Source organism: Lutra lutra, chromosome 13 (assembly GCF_902655055.1).
Source record: "Lutra lutra chromosome 13, mLutLut1.2, whole genome shotgun sequence".
Lineage (NCBI taxonomy): Eukaryota > Metazoa > Chordata > Mammalia > Carnivora > Mustelidae > Lutra > Lutra lutra.
In genome coordinates this window covers 25,655,969-25,669,398 of record NC_062290.1, presented here as the reverse complement: position 1 = coordinate 25,669,398, position 13,430 = coordinate 25,655,969, and the positions used below count along the sequence as shown (strand labels likewise).

Below are 13,430 nucleotides of genomic sequence, written 5' to 3'. Positions count from 1 at the left end.
TCCTCAGACCTGCCTGGTGTCCAAGGGAGCTCTGACTCAACCTCTTCCGAAGGTAAACATCCCATCTTCTACTGAGGTAAGGCAGCATGGAAGGGATAGGGATTCAGGGGAAGGAAGTATCCCACTATTCTTTATACAACTTTCATAATGAATTCCAGTTTCCAGTCCCATTTCACCTCTGCTTTCAGAGTTATAGCAACTCTAGTTTCAGAGCCTTCCCATATAGAGTCTGTGTTGTGAATGGATCCACTCTGGCTAGCTCTACCTCTCCCAAAGGCATAGGTATTAACTTTCTGGGTTTTGGTAAGTCACTTGTCACTCATTCATCTGCTTTCCATGTTCCTAAGGTTCGCTGACATCCTTCTTCAGCAGGGATATTTTCCTTTTTGCTTCACGTTATGGTTTTATACTTTTTTATTGCTTCACTATCATTTCATTTTATTTTACTATTATTTTTTTAAAGATTATTTATTTATTTATTTGACAGAGAGAAATCACAAGTAGGCAGAGAGGCAGGCAGAGAGAGAGGAGGAAGCAGGCTCCCTGCTGAGCAGAAAGCCCGATGTGGGGCTTGAACCCAGGACCTGGGATCATGACCTGAGCCGAAGGCAGCGGCTTAACCCACTGAGCCACCCATGCGCCCCTATTTTACTATTATTTTAAAATTTTTATTTATTTATTTGACATGGAGAGAGACAGCAAGAGAGGGACTACAAGAAGGAGGTGTGGGAGAGAGAGAATCAGACTTCCCTCTGAGCAGGGAGCCCGACGTGGGGCTTGATCCCATGACCCCAGGATCATGACCCAAGCCAAAGGCAGATGCCTAATGACTGAGCCACCCTGTGCCCCAATTATTATTGTTTTCTTAAATGGGCTCCACGCTGGGCATGCTGGCCATGAAGCCCAACATGGGGCTCGAACTCATAACCATAAGATCACGATCTGAGACAAAATTGAGTCAGATGCTCAACCGACTGAACCATCCAAGTGCCCCTCACTTTACTTTTTTTATTTTTTAAAGATTTTATTTTTAAGTAATCTCTATATCCAATGTGAGGCTCCAACTTACAGCTCTGAGATCCAGAGTTGCACGTTGTACTGACTGAGCCAGCCAGGCACCCCTGCTTCACTGTCATTTTAATGGGGTATTTGGAGTAAGTGGAGAAAAAGGTGTGTTTGATGTACCACATTTAACCAGAAGTCTCCTTACTAATAGGTCTTAACATGGATAGATGTAATGAACATATTTTCTAAGTAGAAAAGGCTAAAATATTGTTATAGGCAATTCTATAAGAATTATATTACAGTAATGGAATAACTATAACTTTTATCGTGGGCTTATACGTGCTAAGCAGTCTTTTAAATGCTTATCTTTATTGTATATATTACATATCTCATCCTCACAATAACCCCTGAGATGGGTGTTATGTTCAACCCACAGCAATCTGACTCCAGAGTCCCTATGTATACAACGTGGTAGATAATTTTCTAAATTATAAGCAATCTCTTCATTTTCAATTTGTCAGGTCTCTAGTCAATCTCTATTTATTGTTGACCTAAGTTATACCTAAGGTTTTTCACACAGATTTTGAACATTACAGCCCATTATTTGACATAGCATAGCGAGCACCACATTAGATGGATCTCTTTGAGGATACATGTTGGAGGTAGAACAGAGTAGTTTATGACAAATTTTAAAGCACAGTCACTTAAACTGGGAAGCCTGGCATGTGTTTGTTTTATTATACAGACAGATGGGCATTTCCTCTTAAAGCAGTTACCATCTGTAATTGGAGAGGTCAAAGAGAAGCAATTACAAATCCCACATTAGTAACACAAAACTTAAAAGCGCTGTTTAAATGAAACATGATCTCAGTAAGAGTTTAACACAGAGAGGCACTGATGGCCTTGAAACACTAATTCAGAGAATTCAACCCCTCAGTCTTTGAAGACTTTAGTACCAGGCTCATTACCACGGTCTCCAAGACTACTTGCTACTCCAACATTACTAACAGTCCTTTGGTAATTCTCTGTGAGACGGATACATATCTATCATATCTTTCAAACACTCTCAATTCCCTGACCAGCCCTCTTCAAATGATCTTATACCCACAGCTATCTCAACACCCCACTCTCGTGATCATTCCCTACACTTTGACATTACTACCAACTATAGTCCCACTTTTCATTTTGCTTTCAAGCCTCCTACTCTCCAACCCACCTCTTATCTTTCCAGGTAACTCTTTATAGTAACAAAACTCCAACTCTTCTTCAACCTGATCAGAATCACCAATCTATTTGCCCTACCATCTTTGCACTGTTCCCCATCCCTCTCACAGCCTTACCTCTTACCTCCTCTGAAATTATGGTGCCTCCTTTTGTTTCTACCCTCAGCCACTTTGCCCCTTGCTCCCCATTCTACTCAGTCCTGGTTAATCCCAAACCACTCACTCAGTGTTTGCACATAAACAACGGAATATGGCTAGCGGAAAACGCACAACCATACTGACTGGTCTGACTGTAAGTTCATGACCGCTCCCACAGGCAGGCCCTTCCTAGTGCCTGAAAACCCTACTATGCTTCCCTAGTCAGTCTCTATCCCACAGTCAGAATGTTTTTTCACCTCTCCTCCCTCCTCACTCTCCCAAGCCCCCCATCAGTCACTGATTACATTAGATAGAGTAAGGCTAAAGCAGACCCCAAAACGTTAAAGCTCCAACCTAATAGAGAAGTTTAGATCTTGCTCACATAATAATTGATGGTGGGGGTTCCAGATCAGCAGGCAACTCTCCATTGGGACACCTTCTTTTTTGTGGCTCTGTCAACACCAGGGGCTTGTAGTCATCTCGATAATCCACCTGGCAGGAAGGAAAAGTGCATGGAGACACACTGGCCTGGCCGTGGCAGACATCATTTGTGCTCATATTCCACTAGCAATAACTTAATACTTGACCATACTAACTGGAAGAAAAGCTGAGAAAAATAGTCTGTGTGCCCAAGAGGAAGGGGAGAAGAGATTGTGATGGACAACTAGCAGTCTGCCAAAATGATCTTGCTTCTTAGTTCACTGAGAAAATAGAAGCAACTAGAAAAGAATTTCTATCAAATCCACAAGCCTACTTCCATATGTCCCATATACATGAGGGTGGGGGAGTAGGGGGGATTATATTTCTAGGCTGTCCCCATCACAAAGGAGTAGTTGCCAAGCTTTCAATTAGAACAACATGGTCGTATGATCATACCACCCAATTACAAAATTCAAACACACTTTTTTTCTTTGCGCTCCTTAACCTTTGTGATATTAGATAGTGACGATAAACACTCTTTCCTGCCCCTGCTTTTGTGAAACTCCAATTTACCTTGCTTTGGTGATTTTGCATTACCCTGGTTCTCCTCTTACTTCCTCTTCCCTCTTTCTTTCCTGGTTTCTCTCATCTAGATTAGATTCCTTCTTTATTTGTTGGCTTCTCTTATCTAGGTCAGAGTTTCTCAAACTATGATGTGATACAAATCACTTAGAGTTCTTGTTAAATTGAGGGTGCTGATTTAGCATGTTTCAGGATTGAGGACATTGAAATTCTACCATTCTAACCCCCTGGCAAGGCTGCTGGGCCATTGGCCACACTTCTGAGTAGCAAAGTTCTAAAGAAGATGTTCTCCAAGGTTCTGACCTTTGTTTTCTTCTTTTCTCTCACAGTGATATCACCACTAGGCTGTTAACTTACTGATCTATTTTCCAGCTCAACCCTCTTTCCTATATTTCAAAGTTTTTATTTCCAACTTCGTAGTATCCACCTCTAGCTGGCTGTCTCAACGATCTTTCAAATTCTTAGTGTCCAAATCTAAACTGATCTCCCCAAAAGCAGTTCCTACTTCTGTCTCTTTTGTAATTACCTACACACTCAGAACCTCCACTATCTTCAGTTCTTTGCTTCCACCTTCATATATATTCTCATGTTATCCCTTCTTCTTGTAAAACCAATTAATCGATTGCCAAATTTTGTAGATTTCTTTTCCACATCATCTTCCTGCCTTACCTTTAGCTTAGACTCATCAATACCTCTCATCTGGCCTATTGCAGGTCTGTCTGGAGTTTTTCTCACCTCTGACTTCCGTATCCATTCACAGAGAGGCCCAAAACTTTTAAACCAGGAAAACTCAAAGTACTGTGTTAAATACAAATTCTCCCTCTTGGCATAGGGCCCCATTCCCTTTTGTCTCTGCTACTTCTCGACATGCCCTGGAATTTAACGATTTACTTTTTCCTGACCATGACTTTCATAGATTGATCTTCGTAAATGTTCTCATGCTACCCCTTCCTGCTATAAAAACGTCCCCATCTCCTTCAGGGTCAATTTCAAATGGCTTCTCCTCCGTGCCGCCTTTCTTTCCAGATCCCCCAGACAGATATGAGCAGTTTTTTGATCTTCAGTACTCTGTGTTTTTCATACGGCACCGAGCATGGTTTGTCTTTTATTAGAACGGTTTTATCTTTATTCCTTACTCTCCGAAGACAAGGTTTAACATCTTTACCGTCCGTACCCCTGCCGACATTACCTATGGGAGCTTCTGTCTATTAGTTAAATCAAAGTGATTTAGGGAGATGCTGTGATCAGTGGTAAGCAGTACAGAATGTGAAGTGAGTACAGCTGGGTTCTGGTTCTGACATTTATTAGCGGTGAGGCTTTGGGTGAGTTACTTGGCTCTTGAAATGAGAATCCTACTCCCTGACGGAGCACCTAGGGAGATAACCCTGAAGTGCTGTGTAACTCTACGGAGAACTGAGCAACGCTGATTATCTTACGAAGAGCTGATGCAGTCTTGACTTTCAGGACTATCCCTACTTCACTAACTGGAGGTCGAACCCAGGCCACCAGATCCCACGGCCCTCTTTCACTCCACAGTCCTCAGACTGCTCTCGGCGACGCAGGTGAGACCGCCGAACTGAGGGGGGATGGCCGGGAGCCCTATTCTCCCGGGAGGCCTTCCTCCTTCCACACGCCCGGGGAAAGCCCTTCTCTTCCCGGTAACCCGAAGGACTGCAGCGCCGCCGCCCACGCGAGCCGTTTGGACCCTGCCCGGCCCCCGTAGCTCCCCTTCTCCAGCAGGTGGTTCTGGTCCTCTCCCCGAACTCGGGGCGCTCACGTCACCGGCAAACCTCTACCCACGCGCCAGCGCCGCAACCAACCGAGAAAATAAACAAACCTCCGCGCGCGGCGGAGGGCGCGCCTGGCCCCGCCCCTGCTCCGCCCCGCGGCTCTCACGCCGCCCCCTCCGCCGGGACTTCCCTCCCGCCCTCGCCTCGCCGCCGCGCTCTCCCCGCCCCTCACCGCAGCCTGCAGCCGCGCTCCCCGCCGCGGGCCGCCCAGCCCTTCCAGCCCTCCCAGCCCGGCGCCGCTCGCGGGGCCCGTTAGTGCCCGGCGCCCGCTCGCGGGGCCGCCGCGAGCCCGCCCCCGCCCCTTGACCCAGCCTAGTCCCAACGCCCAGTGCGGCCGCCCCGGGAGCCGCGGGAGCGGCGGCGGCGGGGGGAGGAGGGAGAGGAGGGCCGAGCCGGTGGCCGGGGAGGCCCGGTGAGTACGCGGAGGGCGGGCCCGCTTCGCTGGGGGCCCGTTCCGGCGCCCCTGAGGCGGAGGCTGCGCCTCGGCCGCGCCGCTCCGTGCGCCTCGGGCTCGGCGGTTGGGGACTCGGCCTGAGGCGACGGGCCCCGCTGGCCGGAGCCGCTGGGCAGAGGGCGCGGGAGGGCCGCTCCTCGGGAAGGGCCGCGGCCCCGCCGCTGAGCGCAGGGCTCGGGGCGGAGGAGAGGGACCCGCGCCTCCCCAGGCCCCGGCGCCCGGGCCGTGGCTGAGCCTCCCGAGACTCCGCGGGGCCCGGGCCCATGGGGGGGCTACGGTGGTGGCGGGGCCGCCGAGTGACAGGTGCCGTCGCCCCCTCCCCGCCGCGGGTATCGCGCTCCCTCGCCCGGAGCTGGGCGCTCGGAAATTTCTGGAGCCACGACCTGACTCGCTGTTTTCTCCCTTTCAGGTTTGGAAGCCGCTTCTCTGCCCGAGTTAGGGCTCGCCCAGCCCTATTTCTTTCTCAGTATACTTTGTGCGAGTAAGTTTTGGAGCATCGGTTGACAGCCTATGGGTGAAATTTGGCTTTCATTCATGAATGAGGTATGGTGGATTACTTTTGAATAAAGTGCTCCTCCTCCTCCCCGCTAGCTGTTGAAAAGTAAATGCGAGGGGTTTTGAATGTTACTTGCCGTTATTCTTGGGAACAGCAGTCTTTGAGAATTTTTGTCAGATCTCTAGCGTGTAGGGGGCTTAGTAGATACGGAACAGTAATGACAAAAATGGCTTATTAAATTGTCTTTTCTCTCCAGCTTCTTTTAGATTTTTCATTCTTACCTTAGATTTTACGGTTGAGTGAGTGATACGGCTTTCACCAGAGGCACTAATGAAAGCTCACTTTTTTTTTTTTTTTTTTAACTGAAAAGCCCATGAAATTTTTTCTGCATCGTTCAGATTATCTATTTATTTCTTTATGTGGTAACTGTGCTTGTGATTGTAACCTGAATCATCAGCTTAATAAATTTGACCTGGAGCCATAAGAATATTAGAGAAACTTCATGGGAAATTGAAAAATTAAAAATGCTCAGTCTAGGGCGCCTGGGTGGCTCAGTGGGTTAAGCCGCTGCCTTCGGCTCAGGTCATGATCTCAGGGTCCTGGGATCGAGTCCCACGTCGGGCTCTCTGCTCAGCAAGAAGCCTGCTTCCCTCTCTCTCTCTCTCTCTCTCTCTGTCTGCCTCTCCGTCTACTTGTGATCTCTCTCTCTGTCAAATAAATAAATAAAAAAATCTTAAAAAAAAATGCTCAGTCTATGGAAGTTTTTAGATTTTGTTTCTCAACAGGTTTGTAACTGTACTTGGTGTTAGTCAAATCCTCATTAATGGGAGATATTCTTAATTGTCATAAAGGGTTACAACAGACTTATCTATAAAATACCAACCTGTGGACTAAGAGCAAAAACCTGGAATTGACCATTGGGGCAAATGAAAATACACGTGTTTTATCCGTGGGAGAATCCTTTAACCCCTCACTCAATACCTGCTTGTACTTTTTGATTTTTCATACCCCAGAAATTAAGTGCAGGTAGGATTAGGGCAGCAGTACTTAATTGTGAAGAAAAAAAATGTAATTTAGGACATATCCATTAAACTTACGAGTTTTGTTTGCAGGAAGTGTGTTGGGAGCGTGGTTTTGGTCTGTACTTGGCAGTTGTTGGTTGAACTTTATAAAAAGTTGAACTTTATAAAAAGCCAAAGTGAAAGATATTGTTTAGTTGTGTTATTTGAGGAACACGTAACACGAAATACTATATTTGTTAAAGTTTCACCAGGTACTAAATAACTGATACTCAGTGCCATTTCATTTTATGCTCAATCTGTCTTTTTAAATCTAAGTTACATTTCTAGGAGGCCACACTAATTATATCTACATCATATTAATTTATTGTTTGATTAGGCCAAACTGGTTGATGGTAAATGGAAGATGACTATCATTTTACTAAAGGAATATATCTGGTTGCTCTAGGCTGAGGTATGGCTACTGTTACCATTTTTCTTGACCCTAGAGAGGTCATAGTCTGGCGGGATGAGATCACAGTGGCAGTGGTCCTCAGAATCTTGGTGGGAGAGTCCAAGAATACCAGCCATTTAGTAATCCTGCCCTTCACCATTTAGGCCATTTGTTTTTAGAGTTTACCTGATGTATCCTAATCTTTTTAAAATCAACACTTTAAAACCAGTTATGTTTCTTAAGCAAATATGTTTCCTAAACAAAATTAGCTGCCGTGATCACTTAGTAGCATGGCACTTCTAATGAAACAAATGTGAACTGCTAATAATTAGTTAATTCACATTTACATTATGGGAATTGAGCATTATCTGTAGTGTACTTTGCATTTTCTTTTGCTGTACATTCCATATTAAAGCACGTATTTCAGTGTATAGATAGCTGTGTACTTGAGGAATACAAATATATTTTTAAAATTCAGTAAATTTATCTTTTGGGTGCTTAGTCCTGTGGTTTTGTTAGGGATTGACTTTCAGAATGTTGAATTCATGATTGTAGGTGGCTAGGCACAAGAACAAACATAATTTTAACGGAACCCACTTAATAATAAATATAAAAGTACGGACATATTACAGAGAAGGGAATGATTGAGGGGCAAGTCAGAGAAAGCTTCAGGCTAGCCCCTGAGCAGGATTTTGAAGAGTGGATAGAAGTTTTATGTCGAAAAGAAGGGCATTTTAGCCAGAGGCAACAGAAAAAAAGATATGAACAAGTAAAACTAAATGCGTGTTCAGGAAATTTTTAGTTTATTTTGCTATAGTACATCATCTAAGGAAGGACAGTTACTATAGGAAGCCCTAACATGTGCTATAATATTTGATAAGTCAAATAATTGGATTTTTCGAGTATCGAGTATATATTAAAATGGAGACTTCACTATAATTTGATATTACTGTGATCTCAGAGATTTTAGAGATTTAGATTATAGAGAAATTAATAGTTTTTACTAATGGTAGTCATTAAGAAATTATAGAATATTGTACTTCAATGTTATGAGCTGCCTGCATATTTATATAATTTCTTTTTAATTCTTGTGCATTTTGACCTGAAACAATTGTCTTTACATTTAAAACTTTTTTTTTTTTAGAAAGAGTGAGAGAGGGAGAGAGAAAACGCAAGTGGGGGTTGAGGGAAGGGGAGGGAGAGAATCTCCAGGAGACTCCCCACTGAATGTAGAGCCTGACATGGGGCTTCATTCCACAACCCTGAGATCATGACCTTAGCTGAAACCAAGAGTTGGACGCTTAACCAACTGAGCCACCATATGCCCCTAAAACAGTTGTTTTAAAATTATCTTTGGGAATTTTCTTCTGTCCTCCTCCAAGTACTTGTAAGTTGTTTTTATTTTGTTATGAAGTAAAATTGGTATATAACATTAGTTTTAGGTGCACAGCATAATAATTTTATATTTACATATACTACAAAGTGATCATCATAATAAGTCTAGTTATCTACTATGTTACAATACAATTGACCCCCTTTACCCTTTTCACCTATCTCCCAACCCCTTTCCCTTCTGATAACCACCAGTCTGTTCTCTGTATCTGTGAGTTTTATTTGTTCTTTTGTTTTGCTTTTTAGATTTCACATATATGGTGGAATCTTTCTCTTTGTGAATTATTTCATTTTGCATTATGCCCTCAAGGTCCATTCCTTTTTGTCACAAATTGCAAGATTTCCTTACGTGGCTGAGTAGTAGTCTATTATGTATATATACCACATTTTCTTTATCTATTCAGACATCAGTGGATACTTAGATTGTTTCCTTATTTTGGCTATTATAAACAATGCTGCAGTGAAGATAGGGGTGCTTATATCTTTTCAAATTAGTGTTTTTGTTTTCTTTGGGTAAATACTTACTAGTGGACTTGCTGGATCATATAGTAGTTCTGTTTTTAATTTTTTGAGGACTCTCCATACTGTTTTTTCATAGTGGCCTGCCAACAGTATGAAAGGGTTCCCTTTTCTCCACAACCTCTCCAACACTTTTTATTTCTTGTCTTATTTGATAATGGGCATTCTGACAAGTGTGTGATGACATCTCATTATGGTTTTGACTTTACTTTCCCTGATGATTAGTGATGTTGAGCATTTTTTCATATGCCTTTTGGCCATCTGTATGTCTTTGGATAAGTGTCATTCAGATCCTATGCCCATTTCTTTTTTTTTTTTTTAAGATTTTATTTATTTATTTGACAGAGAGAGATCACAAGTAGACAGAGAGGCAGGCAGAGAGAGAGAGAGAGAGGGAAGCAGGCTCCCTGCTGAGCAGAGAGCCCGATACGGGACTCGATCCCAGGACCCTGAGATCATGACCTGAGCCGAAGGCAGCGGCTTAACCCACTGAGCCACCCAGGCGCCCCCTATGCCCATTTCTAATTGAATTTTTTTGGTCACTGAGTTGTGTGTGTTCTTTATATATTTTGGATAGTAGCTCCTTATCAGATAAGTGATTTACAAATACCTTCTTCTATTCAGTAGGGTGTCTTTTTGTCTTGATGATGGTTTTCTTTGCTGTACAAAAGCATTTTAATTTGATGTAGTCTTGTTTATTTTTGCTTTTGTTGCCATTGCCTTTGGCCTCAGATCCAAAAATATCAGCAAGAGTGATGTCAAGTAGCTTACTGCCTATGTTTCCTTTTTCTTTTTCTTTTTATTTCTTTTTTTTTTTTTTTAAGATTTTACTTATTTGTCAGAGAGAAAGAGGGAGAAAGCACACAAGCAGAGGAGTGGCAGGCTCCCTGCTGAGCAGAGAGCCCAATGTGGGACTCTATCCCAGGATCCTGGGAGCATGACCTGAGCCAAAGGCAGTCACTTAAATGATTGAGCCACCCAGTTGTCCCAGCCTGTTTTCCCATAGGAGTTTTATGGTTTCTGGTCTCACATTTAGGTGTTTAATCCATTTTGAGTTAATTTTTTGTATGATATAATGTGGTGCAGTTTCATTGTTTTGCATATGGCTGTCTGGTTTTCCCAGCACCATTTATTGAAGAGAGTGTCCTTTTCTCATTGTGTATTTTTTCTTCCTCTGTTGTAAATTAAATAACCTTGTTTGGGATCGGTTTTCTGGGCTCTATTCTGTTCTATTGGTTTATGTGTCTATTTTTATGCCAGTACCATACAGTTTCAATTACTATGGCTTTGTAATATAGCTTGAAATTAGAAGCATGATATCTCCAGCTTTGTTCTTTGCCTTTAACTTATGTTTAAAAGGAGACTCAAAGGGAAGAGGGGAAACTTAAAGGGTAATCATTATATTTCTGGACTAAAAACCTGATTTGTATAGAATCTTAGTAATATGTAGATGTCTATTTAATTTATAGCACTAGCCACCGCATTCATAGACTGACCAATGCTGGTAGCTTACAAGATGTCTGCTATGTAGTTTTTGTATATCTTAATTATGTTTATATTACTTAAGGGTATATAAGCATCTGAGCATTTGAGTATTTGTATTTTAAAGACCACATGAGACAGAAAGCAAAGGAAAATGGTAGGGAGAATGAGAAGTGCTCTACTTAAACCTACTCATCCGGATATCCCTTAGCTATGACAGTAGGTGGAGACGCAGGAGTTTAGGACACAAGGAGGAGTAGTATTCTGAAGGTATAGTGACCCTAGCCACTCCCTGAAATAGTGTCTTTAAAAATAAAAAAGCCTGGTGTTTTCATGGTCTCCCTTTTTATCCCCTTTTCTCTCCAATGCTTACCAAAAAAGTCTCAAATAAATCCCTGGATTGTATAAGATAACCATCTTTTTGCAAATTCTGAACAATTTGTTGATGAAGGTAATGTTCTCTTAAAGGCATGCACCAAGCGGTCTTTGATAATTGTTCTCTGTCTTTTGTGCATCATTAACAGGAAGGACCAGAGCATCAAGGACAGAGAAGTCAATATTGCTTTGAGTACATTATGTTTATCTTTTTGAATTTAGGTATAGATAGCCATTTGCCCTTTCCAAAATGATTTTTTTTCTTATAGAAGAAATATGGTCATTATAGAATATTTGGGGAAAGAGTGAAAACTACTAAAAAGGAAATAAGCATAATGCGCAGTCCTGTGCATTTCCTTCTTTTTGGTATGTATGAAAGCAATATAATATTTATAAATTTGGGATTATTAAATATTTTTATTTCCTTCTTTCAGTTAAAATTTACATCCCCCGCCCCACACTTCTGAAGTACTGGTTAGTGTACCTTTTACTTGCTGCATCGATTTCTTTCTTGGCTGTTAAGGTAGATGATGTGTTAGCTATTACATTTTTTCTTAAAGATTTTTATTTATTTGAGAGAGAGCATGTGAATGCATGTGTGCATGTGAATGGGGGGAGGGCAGAAGGAGAGAATCTTTCAAGCAGACCCAATGCTGAGCATGGAGCCAGCCCAGGACCCATGAGATCATTACCTGAGCCAAAACCAAGAGTTGTACTCTTAACCCACTGAGTCACCCAGGCACCCCCCCCGCCCCCTGCCTTTTAAAGTATAGTATGTAGCATAGATGATAAAGCTCTTCCAGTTGTCCCATTTCCTTACCCCCTCAGTTGTTATGTATAGTGCAAGGGGCGGCCACTATTCTGTAATGTTATATAGCCCTGCCCCAGACCAAACAAGGGATCATTATAGGTAAACATTTCCTCCTTTCTGTCTACCATTTCTTGAGTTAAAGTATTTTGACACTCAGGTTGCTGAGGTGTATCATAGGTAACTGCCTCCTCAGAAAAATGTTTTTTGTTTTTTTACTGTTTCTCATTTAATACTCTTTGTTCTAATGCTTTCTTTTCAGTTTATCATTCTTTTATTACTTCTTTTCATTTATTCAGGAATTGTTTATTGTCTGTCTGCTGTGTGCCTACTGTTTAAAACATAGTCCCTTCTGTGATTCTTGGGTTTCAGGTAGATTGGTGTTTCCCTCTGCAGTTTGTTAGGTATAATCTTCTCTTTTCAGTGGTTGACTGCTTGACCTCTACTTCTCAGGGCCTAAACACTTTTTCCCTTCATTTCATAGGTTAAAGTCTTAACTTTGAGAAGAGCTAGATGTTGATTTAAGTCTCCAACCACTTTTTGCACTCGAGTCAGACATGCTTAGCCAAATTTTTAAATAGCTTGTGCCAGTTCTCCTGTGCCTCCTAGGACCTCAAGTCATGCTTTGGTTAGTAATTGTATTAAGAACACCAGCAGCCATCTACAGTTGAGTGCTGCTGCTGTTCTGGCAACTGTTCTAAGCACATCACATAGATTATTTAATCTTTACAACATCACAGTGAAATATGTATTCTTGTCCCCGTTTCACAGATGAGGAAACTGAGAGATCAGGTGGATTGCTCGGGAGCTCTCAGCAAGCAGCAGGTTGACCAGGTTTGACTAGGGGTTCTTGTTCCAGGTTGGCATCATAGGCTAGTGCTTTTCTGCCGTTTGATTTCTGCATTACAAACATGAAAGACCAGAGCATCTCATTGCCCCCAAAACTGGGAAGGGATCCTCAGTGTCTATGTAGAGCGGGCTGGAAAAAACGTGTTACCTTTTCTTTATAGTGTATGATTAGGATAAGTAAAACAAAATATAAAGAATTAGGAAAGATATTAAATGCTGAATTTGTATAAAATCTTTAGAATCTTTTCAGGGTTTCTCATGATAAAATTGTTGCTTGCTTCCATGAACAGAAGTTTTTAAATAACAGATTTGTGGGTGCCTGGGTGGCTCAGTGGGTTAAAGCCTCTGCCTTCAGCTTGGGTCATGATCCCAGGGTCCTGGGATCGAGCCCCTCATTGGGCTTTCTGCTCACCGGGGAGCCTGCCTCCCTTCCTCTCTCTCTGTC

At 42.5% G+C, this 13,430-nt stretch overlaps 1 protein-coding gene and 1 long non-coding RNA gene across 6 annotated transcripts in view; one reads left to right on the top strand and one right to left on the bottom strand.

Moving 5' to 3' along the window:
* Positions 1–3,674, bottom strand: part of LOC125083333 (uncharacterized) — a 36,844-nt gene extending 33,170 nt beyond the window's left edge. For both annotated transcript variants that reach the window (XR_007122240.1, XR_007122239.1), the window contains exons 1-2: positions 3,360–3,674; positions 2,749–2,858 (exon numbers count right to left, since the gene is read on the bottom strand). This is a non-coding gene — a long non-coding RNA (uncharacterized LOC125083333). The remainder of the gene's footprint in view (positions 1–2,748; positions 2,859–3,359) is intronic.
* Positions 3,675–4,559: 885 nt separating this feature from the next.
* Positions 4,560–13,430, top strand: part of GKAP1 (G kinase anchoring protein 1) — a 77,622-nt gene continuing 68,751 nt past the window's right edge. For 2 of the 4 annotated variants that reach the window (XM_047699678.1, XM_047699675.1), the window contains exons 1-2: positions 5,332–5,570; positions 6,022–6,155. The gene's annotated coding sequence lies outside the window, so the exon portion shown is untranslated. Of the gene's footprint in view, positions 4,931–5,331; positions 5,571–5,775; positions 5,916–6,021; positions 6,156–13,430 lie in introns of those variants that run through there. The other 2 variants (XM_047699677.1, XM_047699676.1) reach the window with 2 other exon arrangements.